The following is a 12,734-nucleotide window of genomic DNA, read 5'->3' on the forward strand; positions in this document are numbered from 1 at the left end:
GCGTGGAGAGAGAGAGAGAGAGAGAGAGAGAGAGAGAGAGAGAGAGAGAGAGAGAGAGAGAGAATGGCACAAATTGTTAGCGGCTATTTGTGAATTTATGAACCGTTCTCTCCGATGGTTCGCGCAGACAACCCGATCGCGTCGCGCCTTCGCGTTCGTTCGCCCGTCCGTCCGTTCATCCGCGTTCTGTTCGCTGCAGAGGTTAATACCGGAAAAAATCCTGGTGCCCGGCGATGCGGAATAACAGGCAACGTGATAGGTGTGCGTTACAATTAAAAATTTTAATTAGGATAAGGTTTCGCGGGGAGCAGATAGCTGTTCATGAACCCGCGGATATAATCGATATAGCGCTAGCGTTCCGCAAGGGACACGTTTCTCGAGAGAAAGATGCTCGACGATGGCGTCTCCTCCGCGTCCTCGCTCCTCGAGATTTGTCAGCCTTAATCATTGAGGGGTGAGCTACCCAATGCTACTTAAAAGCCAATTCCCGGCGATACGCACCGGCTCTTTCTCTCAAAGAAGTATTCAAATTACGAGTCCCCGGGGTCGGTTGCGGTGTACCTAGGGAGTTAACCGGGTGATATTTTTACTCCCGACACGTCCCGTTCATCCTCCCGTCGCTCCCTTACTTAAGGGTACGACGGTGAGGGGAGGGGTCGTATCCAGCGACTCGCATGAGCGGACTGGCAAAAGGCCGCTCGTGGAAATACCGAAAGTTATGAAAGTTTTATGACAGGCTATGAGAGAACGCCGGAAGATGCAGGGGGATGGCAGGACGGCGGGAGGGAGGGCGAGCGAGCGGGGCAGGGAGGAGGGATTTTGCGCTGGGGGGATAACGTCGGTGACGGTCGCGGCGACCATCCTACGGACGTTTACGGCGAGCCAATTTTTTCGTTTGATTATTCAACGCGCGCGCGCGGATGCACCCCGGCTCTCACGGCAATTGCATCTGACGGGGCGAGCTTCGGTTCGCGGTCTGAAATTTTGGAAATGGAAAAAAGCAACGGCGCGGGAGAATCCGAAAAGCTGCCCGGCGATCGCAGCCTGAAAAATGTAATACGATTTCGCGAGCGCGCAATTCCTCGTCGCCAGAGTCAGCGGCGACGCCCGGTGCGAAACGTCGAGACGGTTTCGCTCTGAGACGCGCTCGGACACGTAAACCTTCTGCGATTTGTTATCGCGTTTCGCGAAACAAATCGTCGGCGGCCTCGCCGTAAGAGTCACGCAAGAGCGCGCGAGAGAGAGAGAGAGAGGGAGAGAGAGATGGCGAGAGAAAGCGAGAGAGGACGAGTCGCCCGAGAGTAAGGCGGGCGCGGGCGATAAATCAGGACTCGCACGATAATGAAATTCAATGCTTTGAGTTTGGGTGTGTCAGGCGAGTTTTATCAAAAGCGCCTATTTATCTTTCTTACAAAACAGTTTGAGAACAGTTCGCTCATAAACGGCATCGGACGGAAAGAGATTCTCGAGTCCTCGAGTCGCTCGGTTAGCACCGTCGCCGCCGCCGCCTCCTCTCCCTCCCTCTCCCCTCCTCCTACGACGCGAAACTGGGCCACTGAGATTGATGGTTTTTCTTTCATCCTTGGAGTCCTCCAAAAGTAGCACCGACATTCATAAATATCGTAAACATCCTCAGGTGAAGACGTCCCGACGTCACGCGAGGAATTTTGCGGGTCGTAATAAACGGGATAACTGTCGATCCTTGGGTCCCCGAAATGCGCGATGCTTCGAGGCGGAACATTATGTTGTGTTCGCACACAGCAAAGTTCATTATCTCAACTTAAATCTCAGAGTCCGGAGAATTAATGTTGAAGAGGGAAAAGAAATTTGTGTTGTTGACAGAAAAGGAGAATATTCTCGTTTGGAGAATATCTTTATTGTTGGCATTTTAAATGATTTATAAAATGAGATTATATGGCGTTAGACGAAAATAAATTATTCTTCAATCAAAACAAATATAAAATTAACACAATCATTTCCTCATAGAATATTACAGTTAATATTAATATTCTTAATTATGCATTATTAGTCTTCAATCAAAACGAATATAGTGAAATTAACACAATTCTTTTCTCACATATAAGTAAAAATACTAACATAATTTTTTATATATGAAAAAATAATTGTGTTAATTTGATTATGTTCGTTTTGATTGTGATTAGTAATATGTAATTAAGAATATTAATATTATAATAATTTACGAGAAAATAATTGTAATAATTTTACTATATTCGTTTTGATTAAAGACTAATTTATTTTAATTTCATTTTACTATTAATCTTATTTTTAAAATATCGATATTAAAGATATTCTCTAAATGAGAATATTCTTTTTTCTGTATATATCTATATATGTAACAAATTTATACACAGTAATTTCCCAATTTTCTGCAGAACATGGTCACGTGTTACCGCTTGATATAAATCAAGAATTTATGAGCGGGCTCTTGATTCCGTGAATGTCGCGATGTTTCAGCAATTCCCTTTGAATTACACGATATGTCGAAGCTACTCGAAAGCGGGATCCCGTCGATCTTTACACTGGGAAGAAAAAAATGACTGACCCAACTAAAATTTCAGTACCGATATTGGTATTTTTATTTTATACCACTTTTATATACGGAACTAATATATGAATCATTAGCAGTTATGGTTGTATCAACTGCAAACATAGTTTATTAAACTGCATAAAATAGTTTCACATATAAAATCCGAATAGTTATCGCCCGTATAGTCGCCACAACTATGCTTTTTCTCTCAGCGCAAACGGCCTTTAATGTTTCTCTATATTGTAATATTCCAATGGAAATACACGATGTACATTTTGAAGCTGTTTGAAAGCGGAAGCGGTCTAAGTGAAGCGCATTCGATAAAGTAAGCCGGCAAAATGAAAAACTCCCGGCTGTATCATTTCATGTCGAGCGGTAAAGGGAAATGTTAAAGCTCAAGTGCCGTGAAAGCGATTCGATTTGCACAACCGAATCCCGATTCCGCCCTTTCATCAGGGCTCCTTGCTCTCATCGCCGTCGTGTCCTCTGTCTCTCGCGTCCGCAATTTCCTATCGGCTTCCTTTCTCCGCTCACCGTTATCCGCCGCTTTCGCCGGGATGCGATATGGGCGAACGAAATTGAGGCTTCCGAAAGGGGCGAGGAGGAAACAGGACGGGAGCTACGACGATATCGCGCAACCTAACAGCGATGAGCGATCGGCGATAGTCTCGATATCTCAATCGGGAGAGCAATCGCATGAGTCCGCGCCCGTTTCACATGGTTCTCGAACCTGTCGAGCGGGAAACGCGCGCGCGCGGGTACTACACACATCATCACCCCGATCGACATACAGTGTCCATATAATCACACCGGCATGCTCGGCAAGATAAACGCGCGCGCACTCACTCACTCGGTCAAAGGACGTCGGCTAAAAATAGACCCGGTTACGTTATAAATAGATTTTAGGCGGGCAAACGGATCTCCCTCTGTCGCGTTCTCGTTTGCCTGCTGCAAATTTTAGCGGGTTCCGTTGGTCCGTACGAAAGGTCGCGATGCTGACCGACTAGCTGGATGGCTGGCTGGCTGGCTGACAACCTAGCCAGCTAGCTAGCTAGCTAGCTCGATCGACAATCCCCCACGGATTACTCGTCAAAGGATTGCAAATGCACAAAATAGCGGCGATAACGGATCGGGGCGCGCGGATATTTGGAGTACACTCGGCGGTGGAGGCGGCGAAGGCTGCCACCCCCTCGTTTCGAAGCGACGCAGCCAGCCCCCTCCCCCCAGAACACGGTTCGGTACTACGTATGCATCGTATTTAATCCACGTTTTACGCCTCGACGGCCCGTAGCGTGATTCAATTACGTCGCCGGGGGGTGGAAGTTAGAGGGGGGTTCAGCCGCTGCCGAGTCCTGTACACACCGACGCCACCCTTTCGTTTACCGTCCCCTCACCTCTTCTACGTCCTGTCCCGCCATGCCTCGCGCGCGCATCTACGGACTTGGGGACGGGAGAATGTTTCCGTGTGCTCTTGCGAGCAAATTAAGGTTCGTTTACTCTGCGTTGCGACCTTCCACCGCGCGCGATAACGTCCCGTGGCGCGCGTCGAATTAATACGTAAGAAACCGTCTCGATTAATTGCCGCCGCTACGTGGGTCGTTTATCGCGCGCCGGAAGTCGTCTCGCGGGGGTCTCGCATTCATTTGCCATTCTCGAGCTGCGCGCGAATTACCACTTTCCAGCAACGTGTGTTTCATTCAGCGAGGAAGTTGGGATAAATGACTGTATACGAAAGAACGTGGAGATGCGTTAAGCTTCCGTCCACGTAGCTCGCAGGTCGCAGACTCCAAGATACGCAAAGCGCACTAGCATTCGCAAATCACGTCGCGAGATGAGTATCTGTATGGAACGCAAATGTGTCACGCAGCATATATTTCTATGCTTATCGACTTCTTCAAAATTTCTTTCATTGTGGTGTACCAACGTAATTAACTGCCGTGTTTTTTCACAAGTCCAATATACACTTGTGCTCATATTTATTGATGCAACAGGCGAACTTATTAACCGCAAAATGAATACGGTTTGTTTTGGTTACGAAGACAATAACCTTACAATTCTCTTTAAAGTCTTTGCCTTTACGATTGGTTGATGTAAGCAACGCGCAATCGTAGGAGCAATGTAGTCAACTACGAAGCGATTACTAAAAGACGAGTGCGATTATGCGTGTGCCTTGCGCGAGCAAACACGTCATCCTGTGCCTGCGTTTGAGACCTGCGTTTTCCGACCTGCGAGCTATGCAGACGGGGTTTAACGCGTCAACAATGTTCACGCCAGGGAGCAATCTTCGATTTTTCTCGTAGTTCCTTTTTCTCGTCGCACAAGATTCGCTCAACACGCACAGTCGCACTCTCGGGATTCTCAACGCCTCGAATTCATCAGCAGTCGTCCCGGCACACTTTGATAACTCCATTCATACATCACGCTCGCTTTGTCGCGCAGAAGATGTTCGCAAAAACATAAGTAAACTTCCGCCACCTCGAGGGAGTCGGAAAGCTTCCGCACTAGGTGATTACGCAAAAGTATGCGAGAGAGAGAGAGAGAGAGAGAGAGAGAGAGAAAGAGAGAGAGAGAGAGAGAGAGAGAGAGGAAGAGAGAGAAAGCGACGTCCTTTGTAACGAACGTGTCCGGGTGGATCACGACGAGAAAGACACAGCAGCAGCCGAGCTCCCAGACACACGTACCTCCGCGAAAATTTTGACAATAACGCCGCGGCGGATATTAATTTCCGCAAAGGCGCACCCTAATGCCGGCTGTACAGCGAGTATTATCGCGGGATCCGCCGTGACCCGGCTTAAGGCAGGGCGCGTGCTATGGACGTGCCTTTACACGTACGGGCGTGTAATTGTTCAGAAAGGTGTGACAACGGCGCCGCGAAAATTGAGCAACTGCGGGCTCTAATGTGACCATTACTCAACGTTTGTATAACCAGACGTAAGCGCGCGAGAGGCACGTAATACTTGGAGCAACAAGGAGACTGGCGGCGCGAATTTATAGTTTCGCGTGTGCAAATGCGAGTTCCACAACTCAAACCCGGAGAGAGAGAGAGAGAGAGAGAGAGAGAGAGAGAGAGGGGAAGGGCAGAAAGGAAAATGATTATTTCACTAAGTTATTCGTTAATCATTCGTGCTGGCATATCTTTGATATGCCGCATAAATCGAGCAACCGGTTATGTGCTTAATTACTCACTGCGTGTACAAACACGCGCGCGTGTGCGCGCGTATTAATTATTAATTAAATTAATAAACACAGGATAGAAATAATCTCGGTCGTATATATCGGAGAGCGTGCTCTTGCGATTAGGCGTGATTATTTACCAAAAACTAAACCGCCGATTAGTTCGATCGAATCGCTCTTCTCGCAAATAAACGCGCAAATAAACGCGCTCGCCCATTCTGTCGATCGCCCCGCCGAAAGAATCGGGACGGCTTATTATCCGCGCGCGCGATACAACGAGAGCGTTGTATACAGGAGTACACCCCCCGCCGGAAATCGTATAATATAACAATGACAAAGTCGCGCGCGTGTGTGCGCCGCTATTATATATGCATTATACGCGTTATTAATTTCGCGCTATGCGAGGGTAAATACAGCGAACCATTACGTTGGTCATGTTTATGCACTACCTAAGGCAGTGTTTCCCAACGTGGATGTTGCCGAAACTTCAGATCTTAAAGGGCCCCTTAAGGGAGAGCGAGACTGTTCGGGAAGGCAATGAAAACATTGAGCTATTGTTACACGCGAACAAGGGAGTATTTGCTTCGCCCATTTCGCCTCGATATTTCATTCAACTCTCACGATTTAATCGCGCTCTCGGGTCCCGCGAGCCGACCTCGCGGAAAAATCGCCGGGATTGTTGATAATCTCTGAGATATTTAATACTGCAACAACAATCCCAGCAACCGGAGGCAGGAAACTTCGTCGTCTCCGCGGTATAAACGCCACACGGCGCGGCGGTGGCACCTGTTCGATCCGCGCCGAATGTGTGTGTGTGTGTGTGTGTGCGTGCGTACGACTGTATTCCGCGACGGCACAACAATAATACTGCAACATTAACAGCGCGTTAATAACGTTCGTATTAAAACGAAGCACGTGCGATTTTGGAGACGGCCCCGTTATCCCCGTCGCGATCGCGTTCGTGCCGCTTGTTATCAATTCTCAGCGGCGTCGACCGAATGCAGCGGCTTAATAGCCTCGGCCTGTTTGCGGAGTGTCTGAAGTACGCTTAAACGCAGATGTGTACGAGCCTGTACGTGCATCCCGGAGTGCCGAAGCAGCGCGCATCGTCAGCACGGCGTCCCGCGGCGCCCACCGCGGGATAATGGCGAGCGATTTTACGCTTCCTCGGGCCGGCGATATTTTTTACCCGCGCCTACGGTGCGCCCGCCCTCGGCAAGAATGCGACGGCGCCGCAGCTATTCCGTCGGGGATGCGGCCGCACGTCTAGCCTGCACATTCCTGGAGTACCGAATTCGCCTCGCTCGCGAGCCGACCTTGCGCCGCCGACGCCGTCGCCATCGCCGTCGCCGTCGCCGCTGCGCAAACGGTACACGGACAGAGCTTGACCCCGCGACTTCAATTCAATTTCCGCTTCGTGAAGAAGTCGCGAGACCGCCGATGCGAAAAATTGTCTCGCGTGCGGTATACGCTGCGAATTAAGGCTGTTTGCCACCACCCCCGTCTAGACTGACTGTCGTCTGTCGATTCTCCGTCGACACATTCTTCCATGTCTTCGTATTGGAGCGATTGAGATGCGACGAGAGATAACAGGTATTATGGATATTTCAAAAGCATTGAGGAGTCCTGGATAAATTTGCACGATTATCGCGGCGTGAAACAGTCTCGACGATGGAAACTTTGCAACTCTTTACGTTCGTGATAAAAATATGCCGTACTGAATTGATCATCGAATTTACATCGTATACAATAATATAGTTGTAGTTGCACTGATGCAGCAACAAATTTACTCAAAGTTATACACAGATTTTCATATTACACTTCACATGAGCAAATTTTCATCATCTCTTTTTTCGTTTTTCTCTCGTTATTACTTTCTTGTCATTCTGTGTTATAATTATGGGTGTCACATCACTCATAAACGATCTTTACAAATCGACTGGTAGTACAGTTGCTACCAAATTACGCACATCTGTCCTTCTGGCACATTTTGAGTTCTGTCTACTGCCTCGTCTAGACGGGTAATGAAAAACAACCCTTACTTCCATCGATGTTGACAGTACAAACAAAAACCGCGGAAGTGATGAAGCTTTCAGACGGCCGGGTGACCTCTCTTCTTATTTTCCCGCGGGCTATATTTCGCAGGGACGACTGACTGATGCTCCAATTTAAATCGCTCACGAGTTACACGCTTGCTTTGTTATATGTAATATATATTGAAAATAATTTTCTTACCGCGACCAGTACATCGCATATAAACGCGCGCATCGAGGATTAATATCAATCGACGTTACAGGAATAACGGAAAATGTTGCCGGTTCGTTATACCTCCGCCTCGCGCACCACCCAAGCTCCGGAGTATTTCCGCGATCTCGCGCGAGATAAACGAGCGACCGTTATTTCGCTCGCGCGTGCACGGTTATACAGACGATTTTAACTTTTGCTGTCCAATATCGCGGACGCGGAAAATCCGAGTTGGTGGCGGCGGCTGCGACGGCGGCCTCGGCTGCGCGTTGAAAAATATAAAAACGTCCATCCCCCTGCCGCGAGGACCGAAGGCGGCCGACGAAGACAGGTCGAGAGGCAGGGAATACCCAGCGGGGTAGAAAAGTCGCGAGGGTGAATTCCTTCGTGCCTCGAAGGGAAAGAGCGGCCACCGACTGGGGCTGGGAGGAGCAGGGCCGGCAGTATGGAATTACGAAGTTTAAGATAAAATGGATTCGCGGAATCTGAAATAGAAAATTCCCTAGCTAATACCACGGCGGGATTCTCATTCTCCTCGCATAACCTTCGTCATCCGGGAACGCCGCTTTCTTCGTATTCCAGCCGCGGTGGGCCATCCTTCCCCTCCTTCGTAACGGAATAAGAGAAGATAACTGAACGTGAATGAAATCGGTCGCGTGCCTTTCAATCATTCCCATCTTTCCCAAACCATCTCCCTCCCCCTTTACCCTTTTACCATCACATCGTGATAATGACGCGAATATTGAAAAGTAAGAATTGAGACCGTCTCGATTACGGTTCTCACAAAATTCGCTCATTGCTCTGCGATAATGATAATGATCTATGTATATATGTGTCTGTGTGTGTGTGTGTGTGTGTGTGTGTGTGTGTGTGTGCATGTGAGAAACATTGTATGAAACAACAAATCTAAATGTCGTTAGATGCTTTTTATAGAATGCATTGCCAAGTTTGAGAATATCGTAATAATCAAAATTCGCATGTTATACAACTATTGCGCTATATGATAATGATACCGAGAAGTCGCAATCTCTTTTTTGATGCAGACATTTCGTCAAATTTTGATTTAGTCCTAGTTCAAACAATATCCATTATATGAAATAAGAATCTTGTGTTTCTTTGTTTCAGATCGTAACAAGCGGCTACATCATGCATGTCAGCAGAACACGAGCATGTTGCGCCGCACTCTGTAATTCAACCAACGAGTCTCAATTATGAAAAAAATAACATTTAATTACCTCGATGCATAATGGAAACATACTGGAAACATAATGGAAAAATTCAAAGATATGTGTTTTATAATCTTTTTGTAAAAAGTTTAAAAGAAACTCCTTTAATTCGTTCCTACAAATTACCCCAGAGTCCTTGTCACGTGATACTTGTCCTATGTGAGACACGAATTGTACAGTTGAATTATAGTATAATTAAAAAGAATTGTACTATAATTCAACTAAAAAACTTAAAATCTCTGAACTCGAACTCTGAATAAAAAACTGAGTCCTTATCACATGACAACTCGTCTTAAATGAGATACTTAGCTCTGAATTTAAAGTTCAAGTTCGAGCTATATGATATATGTGATATTTATATCTGCAATTGTGAATTCGATTGTTGTGAAAAATTTTAACGTGAAAACGTTTAAATTCTAATTTGAGTATCTCATTTGAAACGTGTTTCAAACACAATAGCTATTCATACAAATCTTAAATAGTCTTGTCAATAATTAATAAGTTTGTGTTAATAGTTGTCATTGGAAATTTCTCTTATGTGAGATGCTCAAGTTTTTATTCAGAGTAGAATCCAAATGACACTTGTAATCGCGATTTAATAGAAAAACTCTCATTTAGCTCTGAATTCGAGCGTCTTACTTGAGACGCATTTCAAGTAATAATTATTAATACGAGTAATCAAAGAAGGTAAAAAAAATAATCGTGAGTCAAATCGTATGAGTCAAATCGTATGAGTCAAAGCACAAAGAGAGAGCTATCTTATGCGACACGTTGAGGACAGGACAGAAAGAGACGCGACATCCGTGCCCGTCGTTAAATGGTCTGTGATAACGTTACTTACCAATCTCTGAACAGGTGCGCCGTGAAGAGGAAAATAGAAACAACCAATACCAAATGAAATCGAGTGTCTCCGATTTCCTATTTTCCTACGTTCATCCCATTTCCAGGCAGGCCGTATCCGAGAACGGGGAGGAGAGCGGCGAGAGCGCTTCCTTCCTTTCCCGTGGAAAAACAAACGAGCCTCTATTATTCCCCTTTTCACGGCAAATTCAAAAAAAAGACCCTACAAATCGCGCGAGAGAGATGCACAAGTTTAGTTTAAAGCGCTACGATATCCCTCGCGCCGTGTGTGTTCGGTATCGATTATAGGTTTACTAACATACCGCTACATTCTGTTTTTACACATGCCATCATTTTGCGATATACGGCAGAAACATATAGCGCCATTTCTCAAAGCAAATGAATGTAAAAAATTCCTGATCTTTCACACGCGATTCAATCATCGGCGGCGACCGCGGTATAGAGGGGGTTGGGCAGGTTCGCCCCTTTCCTCATCGCGTGAGATCCTATTCCGTTAATATTAATTATTAACTCGGCAATACCCAACGATATACCGTTTTATCGATCCCCCCGGCCATTACGGCCAGCGATACAGGACCCTCACGCGCCGTCTGATAAGGGCATTATCGATCGTTACCTCCACGAGAGTGAGCCCGAGGAACGCTCGCGAACGGACGCAAGCAAGGCTCGGCAAAGAGCGTATTATCGAATATCGCGCGTATACGAGAGGATAACAGGAGAATATCCGAAAGTGTGGCGGGCATCGATCGCGCCGATTCGACGCGTTTGTACAAATTAACAACATACTTTCACTAGATCCTCGGGCGCGCGAGCGTGTCGGCGGAATTCGCCGGCTGCGCCGAAGTTCGGGAAACACAGGCGAAAGCGGGTGAGAGAGGCCGGCTGAATTGTACCACATCCATTCTGGCCGCGCTAACACACCCGCCCTTTCCGGGCCGGACGTGCACACATCCCTTATAACCGCCGCGCGCCCGAGGTGCTCTCCGCTAATCGGATTTTTGCACCCGCGCCACAGGAAAACCCCGAAGCAACCGGCGAGATCGCCTTTCGCAGATATCGTGGCAACAACGCTCACGAAGGCGAAAAAGTAAGTCCGCTAAATGTGCAAGCGCGTGGAACGCGGAAAAGATATACTCGCGCGAGAGACGTTTAAATCCAGCCGCCACCGCCACTGCCGCTGTCGCCGCCGCCGCCGCCACCACCACCGTCGTTGTTGCGAACCATGCTTCGAGACAATCGATTTTTGATGTGGTCCCTCAGACGGCAGACGGTATCCGCGATTGTCGACGATTTAAAGAGATGAGAGCGCGCGCTCTCCACCCCCGAATGCATTCCCTTCCTGCTGAGAGCGCTTCAATGCGCAGACAGGAGAGTACATAGTGTCTTCGAGTACATGTTATGTCTTTCGAATATTTCATAAGTTTGTATATTCGCAAATCTATCGCATAAAAGGCAGCTCGCCATAAGTATTAAAATCACATTCAGAATCCTAATAGGTTTACACACAGAAAAATATCATTTTACTCTGCTAAGAAAAACGATTATTCGCTTTTTCTTTTCTTCTCTTTTTTTAAAATAACGGTTACCTTCAACGAAGAATATTTTGTTCATAATAGTCTTAAGATATGCCCATTGCAAATTTTAAGAAAGTCATTTTATCATATATCCATAAAAAGAATTTATCCTTTTTGCAGAATTTATTCTTTTTATAAATATTATTTATAAAACTTTATCGAGAGGGAAAAAAAGTTGGTATGACTCTGTGTAGTAAGTAAACTGAATTGTTGCTTCAATATTTAATAATTCAATATTTTTGGTTGAAATGTTAGGTCTACCGGAAAATGTTAGGGAGATGGAATGTGTTTTTAGTTAATTTGATGCTTATGATAAATAATTTACTTGAATGCAATATGTATCTTTCTATGCATTATTTGAATTTCAAGAATGTTAAACTGAAACAAAATTCTATTTGTTTGCATATAGTCGAACCAACTTTCTCTCTTCGGTTATAAATTATATTCTTTTTATAAATGATATTCTATATATTATAAATTATATAAAGGAATAAATTCTTTTTTGAGCATATGATAATGAGCTTCTCTGAAATCTACGATGAGTATATTTTAAGACTATTATCAAGAAAGTATTTCTTATTGAAGATAATCGTTACTTGAAAGAAGGACAATAAATCGTTTAATCGCTTTTCTCAGCAGTGGAGTGATATTTTTCTGAGTACGGGGACTTCGATATTTTATATAGGCGCGTTCTCTGGCACGCACACACAAGGCGGCTGATTCTATAGTTACGTGGTAATTTCATAATTGTCACATTTTACTCACGTTTTTGCCAAGTTAGGTTACATTTTAATGCTTTTAATGACGAGAACCACGGTCACCGTGGCTCTCAAATTAGCCGTATCTAACGGCAATTCGAGGACAATCCACCGCCTAACTCGATCGATCCAATTTTCCGGCGAGTCACTCGTTACGTCCTCCTCGAGTTCTCGATTTTCTTCCTTTTCCACTCTTGCCCGCGCACCGTCGATGTCTAATTTAATCGCGGCAATTAAGGCTGGCCCCGACGAGGAGGGTAACGTAACGATTCCGAGGAAATTGAGAAATTAATATTTCTAAGGTACGAAGGTTTGCGAAGGAGCACGGCTGGCGGCTGGGAGGGAGCGG

At 46.0% G+C, this 12,734-nt stretch overlaps 2 protein-coding genes across 7 annotated transcripts in view; one reads left to right on the forward strand and one right to left on the reverse strand.

Moving 5' to 3' along the window:
• Window positions 1-9,657, forward strand: part of LOC116841752 — a 440,348-nt gene extending 430,691 nt beyond the window's left edge. Inside the window, exon 5 of the mRNA XM_032810084.1 lies at window positions 9,092-9,657. The gene's annotated coding sequence lies outside the window, so the exon portion shown is untranslated. The remainder of the gene's footprint in view (window positions 1-9,091) is intronic.
• LOC116841751 overlaps window positions 1-12,734 on the reverse strand; it is a 177,891-nt gene that overhangs the window by 3,321 nt on the left and 161,836 nt on the right. The window lies entirely within an intron of this gene.

This window comes from Odontomachus brunneus, unplaced genomic scaffold (assembly GCF_010583005.1).
Source record: "Odontomachus brunneus isolate Ranch 3 - 2012 unplaced genomic scaffold, Obru_v1 Obru_scaffold_018, whole genome shotgun sequence".
NCBI classification, from domain to species: domain Eukaryota; kingdom Metazoa; phylum Arthropoda; class Insecta; order Hymenoptera; family Formicidae; genus Odontomachus; species Odontomachus brunneus.